At 34.9% G+C, this 24,151-nt stretch overlaps 1 protein-coding gene across 13 annotated transcripts in view; it reads left to right on the top strand.

The window, feature by feature from the left end:
* LOC124957931 overlaps positions 1-24,151 on the top strand; it is a 406,825-nt gene that overhangs the window by 282,146 nt on the left and 100,528 nt on the right. For 5 of the 13 annotated variants that reach the window (XM_047515490.1, XM_047515493.1, XM_047515489.1 and 2 more), the window contains exon 2: positions 12,437-12,606. The exons of 5 other annotated variants lie outside the window; for them this stretch is intronic. The gene's annotated coding sequence lies outside the window, so the exon portion shown is untranslated. Of the gene's footprint in view, positions 1-3,109; positions 4,916-12,436; positions 12,607-15,536; positions 16,403-22,346; positions 23,458-24,151 lie in introns of those variants that run through there. 3 more of the 13 variants (XM_047515491.1, XM_047515495.1, XM_047515500.1) reach the window with 3 other exon arrangements.

Genomic DNA, 24,151 nt, shown 5'->3' with positions numbered 1-24,151 from the left:
TTTTCTATTGCCGACAGGGAAAGAGAGAGAGAGAGATAGAGAATATTACCATGAAGGATGGGAACGCTGATTACCGTTATACCAAATTGCTTTCTACGAAATGAGAAGATTGTCTGGAGATAACGAGACAAATTATATATAGCTATATCTACTATCGATCTTTTCAACGATACTAATTGAAAGTGATTTATAATAATTTTTTCGTAATTTTTTGACGTCTCTTTTGTTTTTTGTTTGTTTGTTTTTTTTTTCTTTTGTTCTTTTTTTCTTTCCCTCTCCAATGTGTTTACCGAACGAATAAGCGAAGTGATTTCTAATGGTTTTCTAATAAAATTTATTCTCTCTCTCTTTTTCTTTTTCTCTCTTTCTGTTTCTCTCTTCGAAATATTTCTATTCATTTTTAGTAGAGTAATAATTAATTACGTTTGTTTATATGTTATTATTATTATTATTATTATTATTATTATTATTATTATTATTATTATTATTATTATTGTTATTATTTAATAATATCAAAGAATCAAATTTATTATTTAAAAACAAATGTTAAATTTTCATATTATTAACTATCGTATAACCAAATTTGGATGTTGAGGAAAGAAGAAAAAGTTTCGAAGAACTTTCCCCGTTGGTGTTTTGTTACGTTTGTAAAATTCGCGAGAAAGTTCGGATTTGAGGGTTTACCTTAGCAAACAAGAAGAAACTATAGTCGATGATCTCTTTATGAAATGAACGTAAAATCAAAATATAATAATTTTCCTAGGAGAAGATAAATGTTCTCAGTACGGTTAGCTTCAAACTTGTTTCGCAAAAGCTTTATGGTGCGAATCAACCGACCGACCGAGAGAGACCAACCTAACTAACCGAAAATTTGTTGAGATCGGTGAACCAAAAAGCAAGCTTTTCGCTTAGATAACGTAGATAACTAAATTCATTCCGTGCCATTTCGTGCATTTAATTTAATTTATTTCTTTTTTTTTTGTTACTCTTCTTTTGTTCTTTTTATTTTATTTTATTTTTTCGTTTCTTTTTTTCTCCATTCTTTTTTTATTATTTAGAAAAGCCTCTCTAACGTTCTCCTAATATTATATTTTTTTCTGATTATATATTCAAAAAGAGAAGCGATTTTGTCAAAAGATAGATCCCCCTCGTCGATGCCTGCTGCTGCTGCTGCTGCTATTGTAGTACCCACACGACTTTCGATCGAGACGCGGAGCTTTTGAAAATATTTCGAGGATGCTTCAACGACTTGATCGACTAATGCTTGCTTGCTTGCTTGCTTGCTTGCTTGCTTGCTTGCTTGCTTGCTTGCTTGCTTGCTTGCTTGCTTGCTTGCTTGCTCTCTTCTTATTTTGCTCGATTCGAGCTCACTTTAAAAAAATATATTGAAATATCGTATTTGTGTAACAAGAGAAAGAGTGGGATAGAGAGATCGTTCGGATGTAAAAATGAAAAAGTTCTCTTAAACTATCCGGATGGAATTTGAGCGAAATATGAAATGGAAAAAGGAAAAGAAAAAAAAAAAAAAAAAGAAAGAAAAAAAAAAGAAGAAGAAGAAGAAGAAAAAAGAATAACCGAGTGAAATTTTCTCTGAGGATCTTCTTCCTACGTCTTCTTTCAAAAAATGGAAAAAGAATAATACATACGTGCGCGCGCACGCACGCACGCTTTCTCGGAAGTAATTTTTCGAGAAGAGAGAGAGAAAGAGAGAGAGAGAGAGAGAGAGAGAGAGGAGAAAGAGTAAGAGAGAGAGGGAGAGAGAGAGAGAGGAGAGAAAGAGTAAGAGAGAGAGAGAGAGAGAGAGAGAGAGAGCGGGGGGAAGTCGAGGAAAGTTTCCGTCGATACCGCGCGATATTAACGTTCCGCTACGATTTTTCGCGAGAAAAGTTTTCCTTTGACTCGCTTCGAAACGATCGATCGATGCACTCGGCACGCCTCTTCCTCTTCTAGAAAATTCTCTGTCCTCTCTCTCTCTCTCTCTCTCTCTCTCTCTCTCTCCTTCTCTCTCTTTCTCTTACGAAGAGAGAGAGAGAGAAAAAGAGGAGAGAGATTTATATGGGTATACCGAAGAAGAAGAAGAAGCAGCAGCAGCACCAGCAGTAGTAGCAGAGCAGCTTTCTAGTACAAAATTTACTGAGCGTTCTAAGTTAAAGAAAGACAAAGAGGGATATAGGGTTTGCTCGGAAAAGCGCTGATTTATTTAATTAAAAATCGATACGACTTTTTTTTTTTTCTTTTTCTTTTCTCTCTATCTCTCTATCTCCTTTTCTTTCTCTCTTTCTATCTCCCTCTCTCTCCCCCTCCCCCCTCGTCGCTCTCTCTCTTTCTTTTCTTTCATTCTTTCAAGAACGATTTAGAAGAGAATGAGATAGAAAGATGGAAGCGTTAAACAAGTTTTTCAACTATCGCGAGTTTGTTCGAGTTATCGATTAATAGTTTTAGCAAACGTCGCTTTAAATTTCGAACTACCTTCGCCACGACACATACCTTAATACGCTGAGTCATTTTATTTAACCGAGGTCTCTCCCCGCTAAACGATAACCAACTACGACAAAGTTCACCCTGTCCTCGTCCTTCCTTCCTCATCGTCCTCGTCGTCCTCGTCGTCCTTGTCGTTGTAGTTGTCGTCGTCGTTGTCGTCGTCATCTCTCGAACGAATCGGCTCTCGGGATATAATGTAGCTCATAAGCGTGTCTAGTTCTACAAATTTTTTCCGGACAGTGAACCTGAATTTAATCTTATGCGAGGAGAAGAAATCCGCATCGTCGACGTGCAAATTTCTTTCAAAATCTCCTGGATGAAAAACGAATTACATTTAAATCGTCGTCGTCGTCGTCTCTCTCTCTCTCTTTCTCTCTCTCTCTCTCTCTCTCTCTATATATATATATATATATATATATATATATATATATATATATATATATATATCTTTGTCTCTTTCTTTTTTTTTCATTTTTTTTTACCACATATCTCTTATGTGTTCAAATTTAAGGATTTAAAATAGAACTGCAAGGAGAGAGAGAGAGAGAGAGAGAGAGAGAGAGAGTGAATTGTATAGAGGACATTTTAAAAAGAAGTTTTTAAGTCTACTAAATGTTATATTATAATGTTCCATTATAATATCATTTTGAATCGAATGAAATTTCTTCAAAGCTAAGATTTATATACAATTCCATATAATTTTATCTCTCATACGTGAATATTAATGAGTTCTTTCATCTTCGATTAAATTCATTATAATTCTCAAGATTAAATATTAATTCTTTGTCAAGCATAATATTGATTCAAAACTTCATGTTACTTTAATAATATTGATACGAGAAAAATAAACGAACGCGATATAGTTGGGATAGAAAAATATTTGAACAATGGTTCTTCTTTCAAATGTATGTTGCTTCCGGATTTGAACAGCAGATGGAGCCACGTGATACAATTGAAATTCAGGAATGAAGATTGATCGACGCAATTAATTTTAACCAGTGCGAGTCTCTCGAAACATCACCTCCCTACTCTCGCTCCACTCTTGAAATTTTATATAAATGATTTATTTTCCACTAACAAATAGCAAAAGATTCGATCGTTTTTAGTTATTTATTGTCACACCAAGTTAACTGGAACGGTCATATGCAGATGGTTCCTTTTGTAATCTCAGCGTTTTGATCATGGATACGAATTAAATAATGATTATCATCATTTAACGACGAATATTTCACTTATATTTTCGATATAAATACAATTGAATATCGTTTTGAATATTGATATAAATTCGTTAAAATCGATAGTATTCGTCGTTGTGCAAAAGCGAATATTAAATTATATTTATATATCGGTGATTCTGAAATTTCATATTATAATCTCTTAAAAAAATAAAAAGTAATAAAAAAGAAAAGAAAAGAAAAGAAAAGAAAAGAAGAAAGGTAATTTATTTATTTTTACGATACGTATCTGAATCGAAAAATTCTTTCTTGAATTTTTAACCTGTCGATAATTTTCGTGAATCCTTTTCCCGTTCAAATTCAAACCATAAAAGTAATGGCGTCGACGGTATAATCTATTTTTCTGTCGGGAATTTTCTACAAGGAAAGGTAACATATTCGATAACGTGGATTATATCAACGACGAATATAACTACCATCGGTATTTCATTTGATACTTCAAATCGAGAAAATTCGAATAATTTATAAACACGACGACGATTTCTTTTGCCGCGGAGCTCGCACAGTCGGCGATTTTGTTTTACGCGCGCTCGTTATTGCGCGGAGACACGATCGAACCGAGCTTACGCAATGACGTCGTCAGATGGCGGGGTCGGTAATGGAAGTTCATAATATGCATAACGTCAACAGTTCGCGATCGTTTCGAGTTTATTATTTGATTATCGAAAAATATTTAAAAAAAAAAAAAGAAAAAAAGAAAAAATTTCATGAAAGATATTTTAGAACAGTGATTTCTAAAGATTTTTGTTCATTAAATACTTAGAACGTTTATACAGAAATCGTGGAATTATATAATTACATTATATTTTCTGAACAACAAACAATCCCTTTTTTCCTATTGATTGAATGGACATTGAACACGTTCCGTCTGAAAACGGAAGAACAAAAACTTAACGAATGCGATGTTGCCAAATCGTGCATAAATAACGTAAATAATAGAAAATTGGATTGTTTCAATATATAATTCAACCGCCGTCATATTATCGTGCGAAACCGAGTTTGGAAATTAACTGCTTTAGAAAAACAATTGAGGAATTGAATTCACTTTACACGATACGCGTGTATACTGAAGTGTTCTTTTATTTATTTAGTGTAAATTATGTTTTTCAACCATTCCGAAATTACATTTATAATTTTCGTTCTGATAATGTACTCGCAATTATTCGCTTTGATAATCACCATTGAAGAAAGGATAATAAGTAAGTAAGTCGTTCTTTTTCATTCATATATAAGATCGAAAAGAGAAAGAAAATCGTCGAACTAGATTAGTAATAGCAAGAAATTGGGTTCCTAGGAAACATTATTTCTTTGCTCAGTTTTGAAAGGGTCATTTAAAGTTAGGACAAGGGCGGAACCAACGACGAACACTAATCGCAATGGACTTAACGAGCGATAAAGCAAGACCCGCACCATCGTCGAGTTTCCTTTTCTTTCTTTTGCCCCCTCGCCCCTCTCTCTCTCTGTCTTTCGTTCTCTTCGAACGTCCTTTCGTCGTAAACTCAGTTTAAGTGGATTCCCCACTGGCGTGCCGTGGCTTAAAGGCAACCACCATCCCTTGGACCAACAGCAAAGAGGATGGTGGTGTACCTGCTTCTAAGAATCCTCCTCCTCCTCCTCCTCCTCCTCCTCCCTCTTTCCCTCTCCATCCCTTACCTTCTTCCATACCCCTCTTTGCAAGCTTTTCCACGCGAGGGTAGTCTTGGCTTAATAAAGCAGCCGGTGAGAAACGCGAAACACGTGCGTGCAAAACTTCTTACGGGGGGGGGACTAGCTTCAAACCTCCTCCCCTCGCCCCATACCCGCTCTCCTCCCCCCTCCCCTTCCCCTTTAGTCAGTTGGCTTCTATTCGGAAGTTCAAGAGTCTCATAGTACTCTCCGAAGAAACTTATGACGACGACGGTGAGAAAGATGAGAGAGAGGAGGGGCTAGTAAAATGCTGCTGACATTGTCCTTCTCGTCGTTCAAACTTCACCGACCGATGACTTACTCTTTAGAATAGTATGTCCTTCTCTATTCTCTATCTTCCTTTTGTGCCAACTAGAATTCTATCTTATAATTTTCATCTAAATTTAATCGTTAAATTTTTAAACAGAATTATCTGCTTTTTCTTCTGTATTGGATAAGTATCGTATTTTTATTTTTCATTGTTGGGGCGGAAGAGAAGGAGGGGAAAGTAGAGGAGAGTGAAAAAGATACATAAAAGATATGAAATCTCAAATATATGTATTGTGTATGTGTATGAAAATGATAGTTGAAAAAATGTATTTTGTATAAATGACGTTTCTTTCCTTTCATACGATTTCGAGAATAGGAAAGTAAGCTCGGAGGGAGTTCAACGTAGCGAAATAAATAGCTCAATCGTCGGAGTACATTTATTTTCTTGTTTCTTTCTTTTTCTTTTTTTCTTTTTTCTTTCTTTTTCTTTTTCTTCCCCCTTTTTTTTGCTTCATATTTATAAGTGACAACAAAGTCAAATTTCGTTTTGAAACGTGATATCTCGTAGGGTATCGTCCTGCGAAAGGGAGAAAGAAATAGAGAGATACGAACATTTTTCTCACGGTCCCATCTGCCTTCTTTTCTTTTATCAGAATACAAGGTCCACACGCTTGAAAATCTCTCTCTCTCTCTCTCTCTCTCTCTCTCTCTCTCTCCCTCCTTCCCTCTTTTCTCTTCAAATTGAGGAAATACACGCGATGGAAGCTGTTTGTCTTTTCGTTGAAGGAGCCAACGAAACGATCCTTCTGTTTTTCGTACTACTCATCCACTCGTCTCTCCCTAAAATACAAAGACTTCTGCGTTGTTCATCTCGCAGTTCACGAACGAGTACAATGGCGAAACGCGAAGACTATGATACGGAGAAAGACAGACAAACAGACAGACAGAGAGAGAGAAAGAGAGAGAGAGAGAGAGAGAGAGAGTAGGGGGAGAGGGGAGAGAGAGAGAGAGAGAAAGAGAGAGAGAGAGAGAGAGAAGGGTCTTCGTGGTTTATATCTACTTACTGGCACGCGCTGGGATTTAGAAAGAACTTTCAAGTGTGTTTCCTGGGTTTAAAGTTACAAGGAATTTGTAACATTGTCGCTGGTCTCTAAACTCGTTTTAAACACTTAATTAGGTTTAACGTCGGAATAAGAAAATTAAACGATTTTATATTCACCCTCCAAATTTACAATACAAATGAGCAAACCATCTCGACTGATTATCTCTATAATATATATAACTGTTTTTATGATATAAAATAATCTTTACAATTACAATATAATAAATCATATAATAATAATAATAATATATATATATATATATAACATTATATAATGAAATGTATAACTTTATATTTGTAATTAAAATTTAATTACAAGGATATATAGAAAAAGTTATATAGTTATATAACTCTAATATATATAAAGTTATATAATAATGTTATATATATATATATATATATATATATATGTATATGTATATGTATATAGTTAATAGAGTTAATAAAGTTATATATATATATATATATATATATATATGTATATGTATATAGTTAATAGAGTTAATAAAGTTATATATATATATATATATATATATATATATATATATATATATATAACATAACTCAAGTTAGAATTGATCCATCCTCGAGACGCAACTAATTACGATCTAACACGAGAACGAAGTACTTTTCGTCCCTCTCTTTTCCTTTTCATCGGCGCGTGAAAACGTGCTCAAAGTCGAGGGACCTTTGGGAGAAAAGTTCGATCTATTCGCAAAGAGACGAAAAAGGAAGGAAGGAAGGAAGGAAGGAAGAAAAGAAAGAAAGAAAGAAGGGTGGAAGGAGGAAAGAGGGAGGAGAGGATATCTAAGGAGCAAAGTGTCGAAATTCGACGAGATCGCGATGCCGACGTCCTTTCATAATCTATCCGACGAGGGTGCGAACTTTGTTTCCGCGTTTGGTCACATTGAGAAAATGATGAAGGGAGTGAGAGGAGGAGGAGGAGGAGGAGAAGGAAGAGGCGAAGAAAAGGGAGAGGAAGGGTAGAGAGAAAAAGGAAAGACTTTCGCGAGACTTTCCAAGTCTTTTTCGTCTTTCCATCCCCAAATCTATTCCAACGACCTTCGTCCTTGGTATTTTCCCTCTTTTACTTTCTCCTTCTTTTCCTTCTCCTCCTACTCCTACTCCTATTCCTATTCCTCCTACTCTTCTTAGTTTTCTTCTTTCTCTTATTTCTTTTCCCTTTTCTCATTCTCATCCTCATCCTCATCTTCATCCTCTTCTTCATCGTTACTTTCGACGAGGGCAACGCCTTCGAGGGGAAACTTACGATATCATTACCGGATGAGCTATCATTTCCAAGGCTGCGCGTGCAAGTGCCGTGACCGGTAAGGTAATCGAAACACGCGTGTGTGTGTATTCGTATTATTATTACGAAGCAACGATGCCGGTTATTAGATGTAACGCGAGTCGAACTTTCGATGTGGAATATTATGTTGAGGGGATACACGAGGAATATCATTTTTCTCATCCTTTGTCTCCAAAATAAAAAGATAAAAGAAAAGAGAGATAATTCGTTCGAGTTCGTTGGAAATTTTAATAATAAAATTTGAATATATATTTAATAATTAAAAGTTGAATAATAAAATTTTATCCAACGATATGCATATGTTTGTCATCATTTATCTCAAATATACAATTGTCAATTGATATATATATATATATATATGTATGTATGTATGTATGTATGTATGTATGTATGTATTTATGTATATATGTATATATTTTTTTTTCGCTTATATTTTTTCACGAATTTGTATAGATACGTATGTCCATTTTACATAAATTTTTACGAAATTTATTATCTTTAATTGAAAACATTGGAAAACAATAATTTCTATTGGAAAAATTAATAAAAATAAAAATAAAAATAATAAATTCATATAACCGGTGTATAATTCAATATATGTAGATTGATTTTTTTAAGTTTCGATTTTTCAATCGGGAAATAATTCGCTTTATTTGAAAGAACCGAGAGTTTGAAAATTCTCCCCGTTTAACTTACATATGTCGGTCGTTTTAAAATTTGATAAGTTTATTATTCAACGCGTCATCCTTTCTTTGGAGAATGCCGCGAGATAAATAGAAAGAGGATGGATGATGGTATATCGTTAGACGTAAAAATTATAGCGCGTAGGTGTCGGGCGTATTTTCCGATGGCATGTAGATTTACGGACCGTTAACTCCAACGAATTTATATACGCCTTCTTTTTCGCGAGGCTGCTATTCGCGACCAGGCGGACTTTATTATTCGCTTCGCGCCTACGCTTCTCGCTTTCTCGCTAAACGTCGACCTTACCCTAAACTTTGAAATTATGACCGTCCGATGTTATAAGCTATGACACGCGGGCTACCAGAAAAGAGAAAAAAAAGAAAGAGAAGAAGGAGGGGGAGAAAAAGAAGGATGGAGGGTTTTGGATGAAAAAGAAGAAGTACATAAGTAGATAGAATAAATGTCCTTGATGATTTTTTCCAGGGTTATGAAAAAACTTCACCAATTCGAAGTTACGATCGTCTAGACGTTAAAAAAAGAAAAAAAAAAAAAAAAAAAAAAAAAAGAGAGAGAAAGAGAAAACAAACCAAAAGTATTCATTTATTTTTTTCAAACGTTATTTTTATACTCTCAAGATTATAAAAACAAAGAGAATATTAAGATTAACGTGATTTTAATACGTGATCATTGAGAGCATCAATCGGATTTTCTCAATTTTGCAGAATATGATTTATGATATTTTAAATATATCTTTTGTTAAAGTTTGACATCTTATTAAATATTTAATAAGATTAAAGTCTTATATCAAGAGTATGGCGATGAATGTTTCTGTATATATTTTATCTAAATGAAATTATGAATAGTATTAGATGAAAGTATTAGATTCGTGTAAGATTGATTCGTTAATCCAACCCGTTAAAATACATTTTCTAATAGTATATTCCTTTCATTTTTCTATTTACAAAAATAAAACATATAAAGAAAAAAATACATTTTATTCGTTATGAGTTGAGATTGATTCGAAGAAATCGTTCTTCTTAAAAATGTTTATCGATATATTTAATTAGTTACTTAACAATTAACGAAATCGTGTTTGTCACATAATAATTTGTCTTTAACTTTTCGTATATCCACCAGTGATGAAGTATCTCAACGATCGAATGAAAGAAAAGAAAATAAGATTACATACATATATCGAAAGATAAAAGATGAAGTCGAACATGGTAGAACGCCATGGCGATTCGAAAGCTCTCGGAATGTTGAAAAATGTTATAAGAGTGAGATCACCCTCTAGGGAATATCGACGAACGTAAAGGTTATTTCTGGATCACGAAAACTTTTAATAGCTTTCTGATAACTTATTGCTCGAGCTTATAAATAATTTTATATCTTGTGTATCTCGCACGGTCTTTCGATTCCTTCCACTATCTATCCCTATCTTCTTCTTCTTCCTCTTCTTCTTTTTTTCTTTCTTTTCCTTATTCTTTTTTTTTTTTTTCATCTCTAAAACAAACATTTTCTCAAAAAATAGGAGAGAATATATAATAACAATTTGTTTCATAGAGACGGTTACACGTTATATATTATATTGTAAACATTTGTGCATAGATAAAATAATATATAAAATATAATTGTAAATTTTTATAATATGCATTTGTTTAATCGAAAATATATTTTTAACAACTTGTCTTCGTATAATAAAGACAACTCTTTCATTCGTAGATATTACAATGATATTTCCGATGGATGAATACTTATATAACTGTGCATGAAATATGACAGAAATAACGAAGGAAAAAAATGAAATGAAAAAGATAGAAAAAAAAGAAAGAAAAAAGAAAGAAAAAAAAAAAAACGAAAAGAAAAACAAACTTAATAATTTTCGAGAAATATATAACTAGATCCTTTTCAGTCTCCTTCTTTTTTCCACCGTGAAAAATATTCAATTACGCGTCGGTGCATTAATAAACGAATGTACGGTTTTGCGGTTCGGCGTAAGATTAATGATACACGCGTGGCACAAATCCATAACGGTCTAGCAGTGACGGTACTCGAGGGTGAAAGTATTAAATTCAACGGGTAGCTTTAATTAAATCGAGTCGCGTCTGCCTCTGGAAGTCGAACGAGCTTTGCGCGAAAGGAAGAAAGAGAGAATGAAAGAGGAAGTGAGAGAGAAAGAGAAAGAGAGAGAGAGAGAGAGAATTGGTATACCAAGAGAAAATGAGAAAGAAAGGGTGAGTAGAGTATGAACTGGTGTATGGGTTATTAGAAGGTGGAGGAGAGTCACAGATATATCCCTTAACATTGGGATACCGCGGGAATAATCGAAGATGGCAGATAGTAGTAACGTACACCCTTTCAGTGTTGCCGCGTTATATAACCGCATCTCTCCGCACCCTACAACACACTTCTCCATCGGCCCATCTGGTATATAGAACGTGTGTACATGTAAATAATATGCAGCATTGCCTGCAAACCCTTGTGGTTGTAATCATAGAATTGTGCAATATCGTGTTGGCGTACATGCACGTTTTATCGACAATCTCGTTCGATGGATTCGTTTGCCTATAAAGATGTTCGATAATATAATTGCATACGCGCACGTGTGTTTGTGTGTGTGTGTGTGTGTGTGTGTGTATGATGGTGTATTTTGTTTTTCTTTATTGTCATAATTATTAAAGTCATTAATAATCATTTGGAGAGCAATTGTTACTTCGATTTCTTTGAGTTAAAATCGTGATATTTTTGGAAAATTATTAACGTAACTTTATTATTAATGTAATGGAAAGATAACGACATGTAAATATACGAAACTAGTTTGTAAATGGGGTATATAGCAAAAAACTACGTAATCGTATATTCTTCATTTTTTTTTTCTTTTTTTTTCTTTTTTTTTTCTTTTTTTTTTTTTTTTTTTTTTTTTTTGATGGAGTATAACGAGCAGGTACGTACGTAGAGCGAAAATCATAGAAAAAAGAATGAAAGGATTTTTATTCAATGAACGATACAAAAAGAGTCGTTATCGGATTATACGTAATATAAAACGTAATCTCATCTCATTTTAACATCTCAGCATTAATTATAACAACGTATTTTATTCGTCGATGTAGCGATGTATATATGTAGTTTTTTTTTTTCTTTTCTTTTTTATTTATTTATTTTTTTTTCTTCAGTTTAAACAACGTAAAGATTTTACTTTATAATACTCCATACGTATTTTTTTTTTTTTTTTTTTTTTTTTTTTTTTTTCTTTTTTTTCTAAGCAGAGTTTATCCCGAGGTCGTCTCGTGTTTGTTGCGATAAATTTGAGAGCATCGTTATTATACCATTTGAATTTAGATTCGTTAGATATTTCTTTCTCTCTATTTCTCTCTTTCTTTCTTTGTTCCATAATATTTCATCGCCTTTTGAAATAAACAATTCTGATTTTCCGTAAATTGTAATAACATTCATGAAAAAATTGTCGAAGTTTATTTTACCTATTGTATTTTCTATAGATTAACGGCGAAGTTGTATCAATCGTTATACAGGCTGATCAAACAGCAAAAATTGGTATCATCAAAATGTAAATGAACACGACCGATTGATTACGCTTTTATTTTGAACGTTCTTATCGCGTCGGCGCAGTGTTTTACAAACGAGTTGCTTTACAACGAGCATCCTTTTTTATGGAGAATATTCAATTTTCAGGAAGGCAAAGTCGCGTCCGTGGGGTTTCTCTTCCTTCATTCGACGCGGACGACGTCTTAAAACCAGTAATCGTCTGTCCGCGTATGAAAAGCCTGTGAAGATGGTGAACGAGAGGGGAGGATTAACATAGAGACGAGCTCGAGCTTCGATCTTCGCCACGAGAAAATTATGTACGTTCCTCCTATTTGTGCCTTGTATATAATATATTATACTCGGGTATATACATCCTCTCTACATTTTAGTTTACGTGAAAAAAAAAAAAAAAAAAAAAAAGAAAAACGAAAAAAGATAATGAAAAACATATTAGCTTGCGTTAAGAAACGAAATTTGTTGTTTGCATCGGTCTGATATAAAAGTCAAATTATATTTATTAACGTAAAAATAATTTAATTATACTTATGTTTTATAAACGAAAAAGGAAAAAAAGAAAATCGGTAGTTAGTTATATAAGATTCAAATATGAAAATATAATTGAGATATAACTATCGTTATATTTTAGGTTAAATATCTAAAAAGATTAATTCCATATGGATTTGAACTTAAAAAAAAAAAAAAAAAAAAAAAAAAAAAAAAAAATATAGGACTCGTTTCTTTATCGAATTCTCAAAAGTATTTCATGTAAGATTTTGAAATACGATAATTGCGTGAAAGCTTAATCGAATAAATCTTCGAGAACGACAAAAGATATCTTTGCCTGCGATTTTCCGTAACAGCAGTAAAGCTCGCGGGTTTTTGAAACGTAGAAAATGTTGCAGCTGTCGGAAGGACAAACAAGAAAAAGAGAAAGAGAGAGAGAGAGTTAAATTTTTCGATACGCTTTTGAGTATATCGAATCGTACGGGAATTTTGACAAAGAAATCTCTAAAACCTCGGTTTGTGCAGTTTTACGACAATGACGAAAGGTCAAGGAAGAAATAAATAGATAAATAGGTAAAGAGAGAGAGAGAGAGAGAGAGAGAGACAGAGAGAAAAACCGAGAAAGAAAGAAAAGATATGGATCGAATAAGAGCTTCTCGCGATGGCGGTGGGCTTTTGTCATCGGTCGACCGTTTCGGAAAAGGGCGATCCGTGTCGGCACGTTGGAAGGAGAGGGTGACAAATCGATTTGAGCGTCTTAACACGTCCTTTTTTATTGTTCCTCCTTCTATTCGAAGTAGAATTTCTTTTAGTCCACCAAAAAAAGTTGGAAAAATCGTCTTTGAATATGTACACCAACTTATCGTCCGAAACAAATTTACAGGATTTTCTTTTTCTACAAATTTCGACTGGAGGAGGGAGGGGAGAAGTGAAGAAAAAAATCGAACGGATCGTTTCGATTCTCTCTCTCTCTCTCTCTCTCTCTCTCTCTCTCTCTCTCTCTCTCTCTCTCTCTCTCTCTCTTTCTCTTGATCCTTCCTATTGCAGTCCTTCTTTTTGCGTGGATGGTAAAAATGGAAGGTAGAACTACGAACGGAGGAGAACAAAATCGTACTCGATGAGAAAGGAAAATGATATTTTCGTAACGAGCTTGCTGAAACGGCCGATTTGCCAGAACGCACAGAGGCCAACGGCTGGGCGCAATTACCGAGAACGATATTTGTTTTATTAAGTCGACAAATGTACGGTTTCGAGCGTAATGGACTTCTCTTGGAGGTCTCCCGCGGTTCATCGATTTTGAAAAATATCGAGGTCGCTATGTGGTCGCTTCGAGCGATCGACGTATATAAGATATATATGGTATGTATATGTACATACGTAGTATACCTACGTGTATAAATAAATTCCATAGTTATATATATATATATATATATATATATATATATATATATATATATATAAACGGTGCCACAATCAAGAACAAAACAGTTTCGTCCCACGACAAAGTTTCTTCGATTATATATTACTTCTTATATAAACAAAGCAATGGATAAATACAAGTTATCTTTCTACGTGTATATATATATATATATAAAATGTTAAATAACGATATATATATATATATATATATCGTCATATGTAACAACGATATATACAATAACGATACATATATATATATATATATATATATATATATATATATATATCGTTATTAAACATTTTATTTTTCTACCGCATCGTTGCGCTGAATACAAAATCGAGATGAATCTTCCTCTGAGCTGCAACAAAATATGTGATATCTCTGAAAGTTTTTTATCGAACGATCGCGCTTGATCTTCTCTCGTTGGAAATGGTAAAGAAAATAAAGATCTTTGATGATATTCGATCGATTGCGGATAACCGACGACTTTACGTTATGGATGAATCACTTTTTAGTAACGCTTGGAACTTGTTGTTTTGCCGCCAAACTATTTCCCTAAAAGTTTGATCGCGGCCGAGTAGCAAGGACCGTGTCACCTCTCGGTTTTACGACTCGCGCTTTTCTCTTCCCTTTTTCCTTTAGCTTTTTTTTCTATTTCTCTCTCTCTCTCTCTCTCTCTCTCTCTCTCTCTCTCTCTCACTATGTCATTCCGTTCTATCTCTATACCATTCGACCCCTTTCCGCAGGCAGCAGAACGCCAAAGTGCCGTTCGTGCGTGATCGTATCAGTGCCGATTGCATTACCGTACTGCAGTCTGTTTGCAAACTGCAGTAATAACCTCGACGCTCGCGTATTAGCTGCATTATACAACATGCACCGGTGCGTTTATCGACGTGTATCGTACATCTCTTTCCTTTCTTCTCTCTTTCTCTCTAGTAACATCGTTGAAAATCCTTTCATTGCAAAAGAATATCGACAAGAGAGTGAGCGATCGTGGATTAATTGAGAGAGATCGTTTCTCTCTCTCTCATCCTCCTTTTTCTTCTTTTTCTTTCATTTTCTTTTCTTTTTTTTTTTTTTCTACTCCGAAATTATTCTCCAAGAAACTTTGAAACTCTCGATTAACGACGATCGCGAGTTTTTTCGCTAGAAAAATATTCAGGTATTTCACCATCTCCCTTTATCTCTTTTTCTTATTTTTTTTTCTTTTTTTCTTTTACTTTTTTCGCTTTTTCTTTTTCTTTTCTTTTTTTTTTTTTTTTTTTAACGTTTCCGATTAACTAACGCTTTAGAATGTTGTGGAAAAAAAAATTCACAAGTTTACTCGATATGATCATTAAAACTATCTTAAACTTGGGTATTTGATTGAAAAATTTAGCGTTTATTATATATTAAATATATAGAATATATTTCTTTAATAAGCATTATAAGTCTATTCTACTTTGAAACATTTCTTTTCTATAGAAAAGTACAAAAAACATTGTGAAGCGTTAAAACATTGTAATCTATGTATATCGAAAAAAAAAAAAAGGAAAAAAAAAATAAAGAAAATGAAAGAAAAGAGAAGAAAAAGAAAAAGAAAAAAAGAAGAGATTTGAAGGTATACTTAAATAGCGTACAACTAGAAGAAAGAAATGGAGTAGGAAGAGGTACTTTACGGTTCGTTGCGTGTCACTGCAGTGGAAACGCTGGCGTTGCTCGTAACGCGAAAAAGGAGGTGGAGGAGCAGGATGAAGAGAGAGAGAGAGAGAGAGAGAGAGAGAGAGAGAGAGAGAGAGAGAGAGAGAGAGAGAAAAGAGATAGAGGATATGTACGCGCATACACCTCGCTCAAATCCTAGCCGTTATAATTTCGTTGTCTTTTGAATTTATCTCCCGCAGGCTCTCTCAGCCTTCACATTTTTCCTTTTTTAAATAGTGGGCGTAGGCAATGTTTGACGAGCACGCTGAATAAGATATAAAAGGGGAGGGGGATGAAGAAACAAAAAAGAGGCAAGGAGAGAAAAGTACAAGAAAAAAAAAGAGGAAGAACGATGACGAAGAAGAGGAAGAGGAGGAGGAAGAGGAGGAGGAGGAGGAGGAGGAGGAGGAGGAGAAACTGGGAAACAAGAGCCATGAGAAACAGAATTATTCATATAGAGGACGCTTCGCCGGAGGGACAATATTTGAACGTTTCGTTTCATGGACCACGTAGCTAATTTTACATATTTACGGATTTAATATCGTGAAGAAGTAAAATGAGAAAGAGTAAGGAGAGAGGGAGTGGTAATTATGTTGATGATAATGGTGTTGATGGTAGTGGTAGTGGGGATGTACTGTCCATTATTAATAAATAATAGCTCGTTTCAATTGGCCTAGTTGCATTTCGCGAAGAACATAACTGGAACGTTTAAGGAATCACTTTGTATTTCTTTTTTTTTTTTTTCCTCTTTCTCGTTGACGTTCCATGTCAATTACAAATAGTGATCCTCGAAATTAATCGATTTTTTGTCTCCTTTCTCATTTCTTTTACTCTTTATCTTTCAATAACCCGAGAGTTAGATAAAGAAGAAGTGAAGAACAAAGTTGAGAGAGAGAGAGAGAGAGAGAGAGAGAGAGAGAGAGAGAGAGAGAGAGAGAGGAGATAACTCTTCGCGATAGAAAACGAATTAATAATTGCAATAAAAGTTCGTCGAGTGCGTTCTCCACGTCATGCTGCGACTTACGGTTTAATGATTAATTAGTGGTATCTTTGTTAACCATCAAAAAGAAGTTTGGTGGGAGACGGAGAAAAGTTTCGCGCATTTTCGCGTTTCTTCTTCTTCTTTTTTTCTCTCTTCTTCTTTCTTTATTTTTCAAATATATCCATCTGTTCCTTTTTTTATTTCATTCTTACTATCTTTTGCTATCCCAGCATTGTTCTTTTGAACTTAACATTCCTTTATCAAATCCTGTAATTATTATTGGCCGGTAAAACGGTACACGTATTTATCGTTATGAAATTTTCTTAAGAGAATGACTTTTGTTTTGTTTTCGTTCTTACTTTTTTTGTTTTTTCTTTTTTTCTTTTTTTTTTTTTTTTTTTTTTTTTTCACCAACTTTCGAAAAAGCTAAGCTTTTCCTTTTATCCGAGATTAAGCACTGGAAATACGCGAAATATTTCATGCGGAAAAGGATAGACTTCGTGGCTTTAACAGAACGGAAGAAGTTTCGGATATTTAAGGAACCTCTAAAGTTGCGCTCTCTTTCTCTCTCTCTCTCTCTCTCTCTCTCTCTCTCTCACGCACACATACACACGCACACGCACACGTACATATATACATACATTGAGAAAAGGAAGAAGTCCAATGAAACATTTCGCAGTATATATATATACATACGTACGTACGTACGTACGGAATGCCAATGATTCTCGAATAGCGGATAGCTCAAATTCAGATTATTCTGTATATTCCAAAAGAGTAAGCCAACATGTCTTATGATTATGCGAATTGTGTTAAATTCGTTGAAATTCCATTGTAGAACTTATGTCAATCCGAATTAAAGTAAGAATTAAGAATAGAAAGAAGAATAGAAAAGTCATTCAGGTTTATTTGAATTATTCGAGCAAAAAGGAACGTCGTTAATTCTACAGTAATCGGATTTTCTGTTTCCATCGATCTTTTCATCCAGTTTTATCTTCTCTACCTTCTTTCTCTCCCATCTCTCTCTCTCTCTCTCTCTCTCTCTCTTTCGTACTCTCTTTTTTTTTTATGTCCACTTCATTCCTCGTGCAAAAGTTACAGAAGATTCTCAATGTACGGCAATACACATCCCAACACAAGAACAAGTCAACCAGTATTTCGAAGGGAGTGAAATAATTAGTCCGTGAGTAGAATTTCAGTTGCCGACCGCTCGAAAGTGGAGGATTAGTGCAAAGCGAATGATCGTTAGAGAGAGAAAAAGAAAAGAAAGAGGGACGAGAGGGGGAGGGACGGGGGAAGGAAGAGAATTTCGGAGAAGTAATAGGGAGAAAGATACAGAGAGAGAGGGAGAGGGAGAGAGAGTGAGAGGGAGAGGGAGGGAGGGAGAGAAGACGTAACTTTTCGGAGGTTTTGAGCAGCGTTCGAGGTTAGTTCGAGCTAATCTGATTACTTAACGTCGGAACTTAAGAGCGGCAGAACGCAGCTATGATGCGAGAGAGAGAGAGGCGAGGTGAGGTTATAGAGGAGAAGGGAAGTTTCTCTTGGGATTAAAATGACTTAATTTAAACTTCGTCCCTTCGTCGCGAACGGCCGTATAAAACGACAATCTACTGATTTTCAAAGCCACTTTGAAGGGACCAGGGGCCCGCATTTAACGAGAGCTAATTCGATGTCCCGCAAGCGTGTGCAGTATGAAAGCGGAAAGCGCCTTCTGCATGTACGTCCTTTCTCCATTCTCTCTCTTTCTCTTTCTCTCTTTATTTCTTTATTTTTTCTCTATCATTTGCGATGAAGATATTTTTTTTTGGAGAAATCGAACGAACACGTTTAAATCTTGAATATTTAAGAAAGAGAAAAACCGTACGAAATCGATATTTTTTTCTTCTTTTTCTTTTCCTTTTTTTTTCTTTTTTTTTACTTCTTAAATATTGCGAAATATTTTCTTTTTTTAATATTTTTTTATATCATCATTTCAATTTCCAATATTTAGTTTTCCTTTTAAATACTTCGATCGTAACGTGTTACAATTTCAAAATTATATCTTATTATCATATAAAAATAAAGATATGGCGGAGCAATGATCGAGTATACAATTTCGCATAGAATGAAGATAGTATTTTATAGAAAAACAGAAGAAGAAGCGACGTCCATTGCGAGAAGAAATTCCAGAGAGAATTGCTCTCTCTCTCTCTCTCTCTCTCTCTCTCTCTCTCTCTCTCTCTCTCTCCTTCTCTCTCATTGTGCCATCGCCGCGATAGGACGTACGTTATGAAATTTTTCTACTTCTTTAAATCCCATTTCGTTTCATTGTATTTCCGATCAAGCAAGCTCTCTTCTAGGTTTCAATCCTCTCTCTCTCTCTCTCTCTCTCTCTCTCTCTCTTTATTTTCTTCATTGCCATCTTCCTCTTCCATTCTTTTTCATCTACGATATCGAAGATAGACATGGACAAGGTACAACGAATGTCACGTTTCAGCGTTTACAAGATATCACGTCGAAGGGTCACATGTAATAATCTGAACGAATTTTATATCTTTTCTGTGCTGTCTCGATAGAGGCTAACAATATATATATTTATATATATATATATATTGTAATATATATATATATATATATATTTTAATATATATAATATAATGGAAAATCATTTTTACCGTGTAATGTAAAATTTAATGAACGATATATAGTAATAATCCCATGAAAAATGAATGACTTGAAATCAAACGAATTATTTCGTATCGACGAACGTGTTTCGATAACGATTAATTCTATTTCACCTACGGCAAGTATTATTAATTATATATATGTACTAATTATTACTAATAGAAATTATTAATCATCAATAATAAAATCGTTATATATGCAAGAACTCGTCTCGTTATTGTCAAAAATAACATATATTAATTCTCATGTAAATGTTTCATGGGAGATGTCTAATAAATCGTAAAGAAGTCGGAACATTAAGAGAGAAAGAAAGAAGGAAGGAGAGGGAGAGAGAGAGAGAGAGAGAGAGAGAGAGAGAGAGAGAGAGAGAGAGAGAGAGAGAGTGATTCCCAGGACACTTTAGTCCAGCGTGCGAAATAAAAATTTCGCGACACGTATAACCCATTAGCCACAGCGCGAATCGAATTAGCAAAGGCGCCTCGCTAAACTCACACGAGTAGAAAAGGAGGATTGCGGAGGTGGGTGAGAACAGGCCAACCAACACCACAGACACATGCACGAATGAACGATGGAAGGAAGAAAGGAAGGAAGGAAAGGTGTTGCATTGTTGGCATTTTCATAATGAAATTACGAGTCGCGTCAGCTACTCTTATCCAACGACGACACACGGACGTCGCGTATCAACTCACGTGCTCTTAACCTGTCACTCTTTCCCACGAAAAGGACGACGTATAAACGTCGAGATAGAGATAGAGAAAGAGAAAGAGATATGAGAGTGAACACGTGATTTCGCTCGAATTTTGCAAACGTTAGGTGAACGTACCACCTGGTTTTGAGAATAGCGAATGAAACGGAGACATCTCGGTTCCTTTTTCGCTTTTCTCTCGAATCTATATTTCTTCTTTTTTCCTTTTTTCCTTTTTCTTTTTTCCTTTTATTTTTCCTTCTTTTTATCCATATAGTCGTCCCTATACGCTCGTAATGCTTAATCAGCCAAATTTTCAAGCTACCCCAATGCTGTTTCTCGCGATAAAGTCCTCCTTCCTAACGCTCATGTCACGCACGCGCCAAAATTTCGTGACCGGCTCACATATGCTCGAATTACGAAACATTCTCTCTCTCTCTCTCTCTCTCTATCTATCTATCTATCTATCTATCTCTTTCTTTTTTCTTTCTCCCTATTTCTCTCTATCTCATTTACATACGTGTGTAAGTACTTGAACATTATCGTTTCTCAAACTTGTACGAGCGTATCCAATGTATGTATCCAAGCTCTTACAAATAATTCTAGTTTAAATCGAAAGATTAATTACATCGATCTTTTCTATGTCAATTCGAAATCTTCGTATTTAAATCATATCAAATATTTACATTAGTTATTTGGAGCTCGTTGTCCCCTTATCGTCAATCTATCGTCACCCTATCGTGTTCTTCATTCCTTTTCCATTCTTCTTTTAATTCAACGACGAGACGCGAAGAAGTCTGAGAAAAGAGCTAGGAAAACAAACTAAACCGGTGAGTTTATTTTTTTGAGGCTTCTCGCGTATATCTACAACGATATATATATATATAAAAAGAGCGTCGCGTGGCAGCAGCCACCTCGAAACTTTTCGAGAGTCTCCGTGCTCTAAAATGCATTGTCGTTTCTAACGTTTCTCTCAATTTTTGTTTATAGAAGAGAAACGAGTTAACGCTTCTTTGCATTTACTTTTACTCCCTGTTGAGAGGAAAAAAAAATAACGAAAGAAATAACAAGAAAGAGAAATAAAAGAAAAGGATATAAAAAATATATATATATATATATATTATTTTTATTAATCGGCTTTAGATTTCAACGAAAGGAAAGATTCTCTAACGTTTCACCCGACGCGGCAAAGTTTCTCCATTAGGATGCGTGGCCGAACGTGTAAAACCACGGGCCATCCGTAAATCCAAAGTCATTTTCCATAGAACGAGGGAAGAACCTCGGCCAATCCCGTTCCGGACAGTCGATTCGCTCGGTCAACCACTTGGAAAAAGTCCGACCACTTTGCCGATCCCCTTACCGCCTCGCTCGAAAGCCCTTCTTCTCCACACCCTACTCCCTTCCCTACTTTTTCCTTTCCTATGGTTTCCTTTCCTTCCCCTACTCTCTATGATCGTTTTCCACGCTTTTGTGAACCCTTTCTTCTCTACTTCGAGTCTGCAACTTTCCAAAGTGGATGAAATTGTATCGGTGCGCGAGAGGATACGCTCTTCCAACGAATTTCGTGTAACGATGTAAGCAATTTTCCTAGGTCCAGCGAGAGAAGGGACATCATCATCTTCAACGTCCTTTGATATCACTCGCGCATATAACCGTGAAATTAATTACCTACGACGTTTATACGTTCATCCTATTAATTATCTTAAGCTAGCTTTCGGTAAATTACTTTCACACGTAACACTTTTAACATACATTATATTTATAACGTTTACAATGTTATAGAGATATATATATATATATATAGAGAGAGAGAGAGAGAGAGAGAAAGAGAGAGAGAGAGAGAGATTCATGAAAATCGAGAAAAATTTTAGGTAAACATTGAAAGATCCATTTTACGTTTACGTATTAAGAATCAAATTACGATTATGAGATACATCACCTATTCAAGGGCAAGTAACGTTAGAAAAATTTCCATGTAATCTCTCTTTATTCATTTTAAATTCTATTTAATACTTAGCTTATCTACATTTACCGTGTTCTTCCTGAAACAGGTCTTAACGTATTCCAAGGTCGACATTTTTTTTTTTTTTTACCTTCAAATGATGTTGCTATGCGAGAGAAAGCAAATTTACAAGTAATGTTCCAACACTTTGCCGAGATTTAAACGTGAAAAATCCGCTCGCTGATGCGGAAAGATTGGCTCGACATCATAATTTCAATGGAAACACACCGTTCCCAGAGTGTATAACGATAACTAGTTGTCGCGTGAGAAAACTTCGTGAGACGGCATTGTGTCATCGGTTTCATTGAACTTTCTCTCTCTCTCTCTCTCTCTGCCTGCCTGTCTGTCTGTCTGTCTGTCTGTCTGTCTGTCTGTCTGTATGTATGTATGTATGTATGTATGTATGTATGTATGTATGTATGTATGTATGTATATGTTTCACTTTCCTTCGTTTTTTTACATTCGTCTGGCTTGGCTCTCGTTTCGCGTATCTCTTCGTTACTTGGAAATTTTAAAGATAATGGGACGATGTTTTTGTGGAGTGCCAGCTGATTCTCTTGATTGTGTGTATGTGCTCGTGTGTGTGTGTGTGTGTGTGTTATGTGTTAATAACTCCTTCATTTTATTCTCGGTAAAAGAGTAACCGTAGACGGTATTGTGACTTCTTATTAAACGCGAGATAATTTTTAACAGAATAATCATAATATTTCTTTATTCGTTTCTTTTTATACCTGGGATTTAACTCAATCGTTTTTATATATATCTTTTTTTCTTTATTCCTGGGAATGTAATCGAAAAGATTGAAGATCGTTTTGAAAGAAGATATCTTCCTTCGAATACTACCGACGTTTATGACATCGAACGATTTTACTCTAGTCCGTTGAACTTTCCTAAGATCTTTTCTAGATCTTCGGATAAAAAAAAAGAAAAAAAAAAAAAAAGAAAAAAGAAAAAATAAATAAATAAGAAGAGGAAGAGGAAGAGGAAGAAAAATAAAATTCTTTTTATTCATCATCAGAAAAATCTCAAAGATATTTCTCGAAGATCGAGTAGGACGAATGATGGACGAACATTAAAGGAACACGGATAATAAATAGAGAAAATAAAGTAAATACGAAAGAGTGAATGGTGATGGGACGATGGAACGAATGAACTGCATAAATAAAAATCATGCCAACTGAAGGAAGATTTGATCCAGACCAAATCGAAGTTAGAAAAGAAGCGTGTTTCGGTTGGTCCTCCTTCCTTCGTTTTTTGCATACGAATGAGAATTCTCTCTCTCTCTCTCTCTCCTACTTCTCTTAGTGAAAGGTGTACAGAAGAGTGATCGAGAGAGAGAGAGAGAGAGAGAGAGAGAGAGAGAGAGAGAAAAAGAGAAAGAGAAAGAAAGAGGAAGCTCCAGAGGGTTCCTTCGCGAGCATGAAAGTTGGTTAAAGCCGAGAGGAGTCGAACCAAGCCGAGCCAAGAAGCAGAACGGAAGGAAGGCTGCATTTATTAAACTGAGCGCAGACGTGCAGCACTATCTCTATCTCTTTCTCTCTCTCTCCTTCTCCTTCTCTCTCTCTCTTTCTCTTTTCCTCCTCTTCCTGGCGCACCCGCGACGATTTCGATGTGTGTCCCTAACTGTGTTTACCTGCGAGTTTGTGTGCGTGCGTAAAATAGTACCTCGATACCCTCTTCATCACCGTTCTTTTCTCTTTCTCTTTCCCCTTCTTTCTTTTTTCTTTTTTTTTTTTTTTTTTACTTTTTCTTTTTTTTTTACTTCTTTTTCTTCCATTCCATCTATCTCCCTCACACTACCATCTTTCCTTAACGCGCGCAACGAGCAACGTACTATGTATATATATATACGTACATGCATACATACGTATATACATATATATATATATATATGTATACATATGTACATACATATATACATACCA

This window comes from Vespa velutina, chromosome 2 (genome assembly GCF_912470025.1).
Source record: "Vespa velutina chromosome 2, iVesVel2.1, whole genome shotgun sequence".
Taxonomy (NCBI): domain Eukaryota; kingdom Metazoa; phylum Arthropoda; class Insecta; order Hymenoptera; family Vespidae; genus Vespa; species Vespa velutina.
Note: the sequence above shows the minus strand (reverse complement) of the source record. Positions and strands in the feature narration are given on the sequence as shown.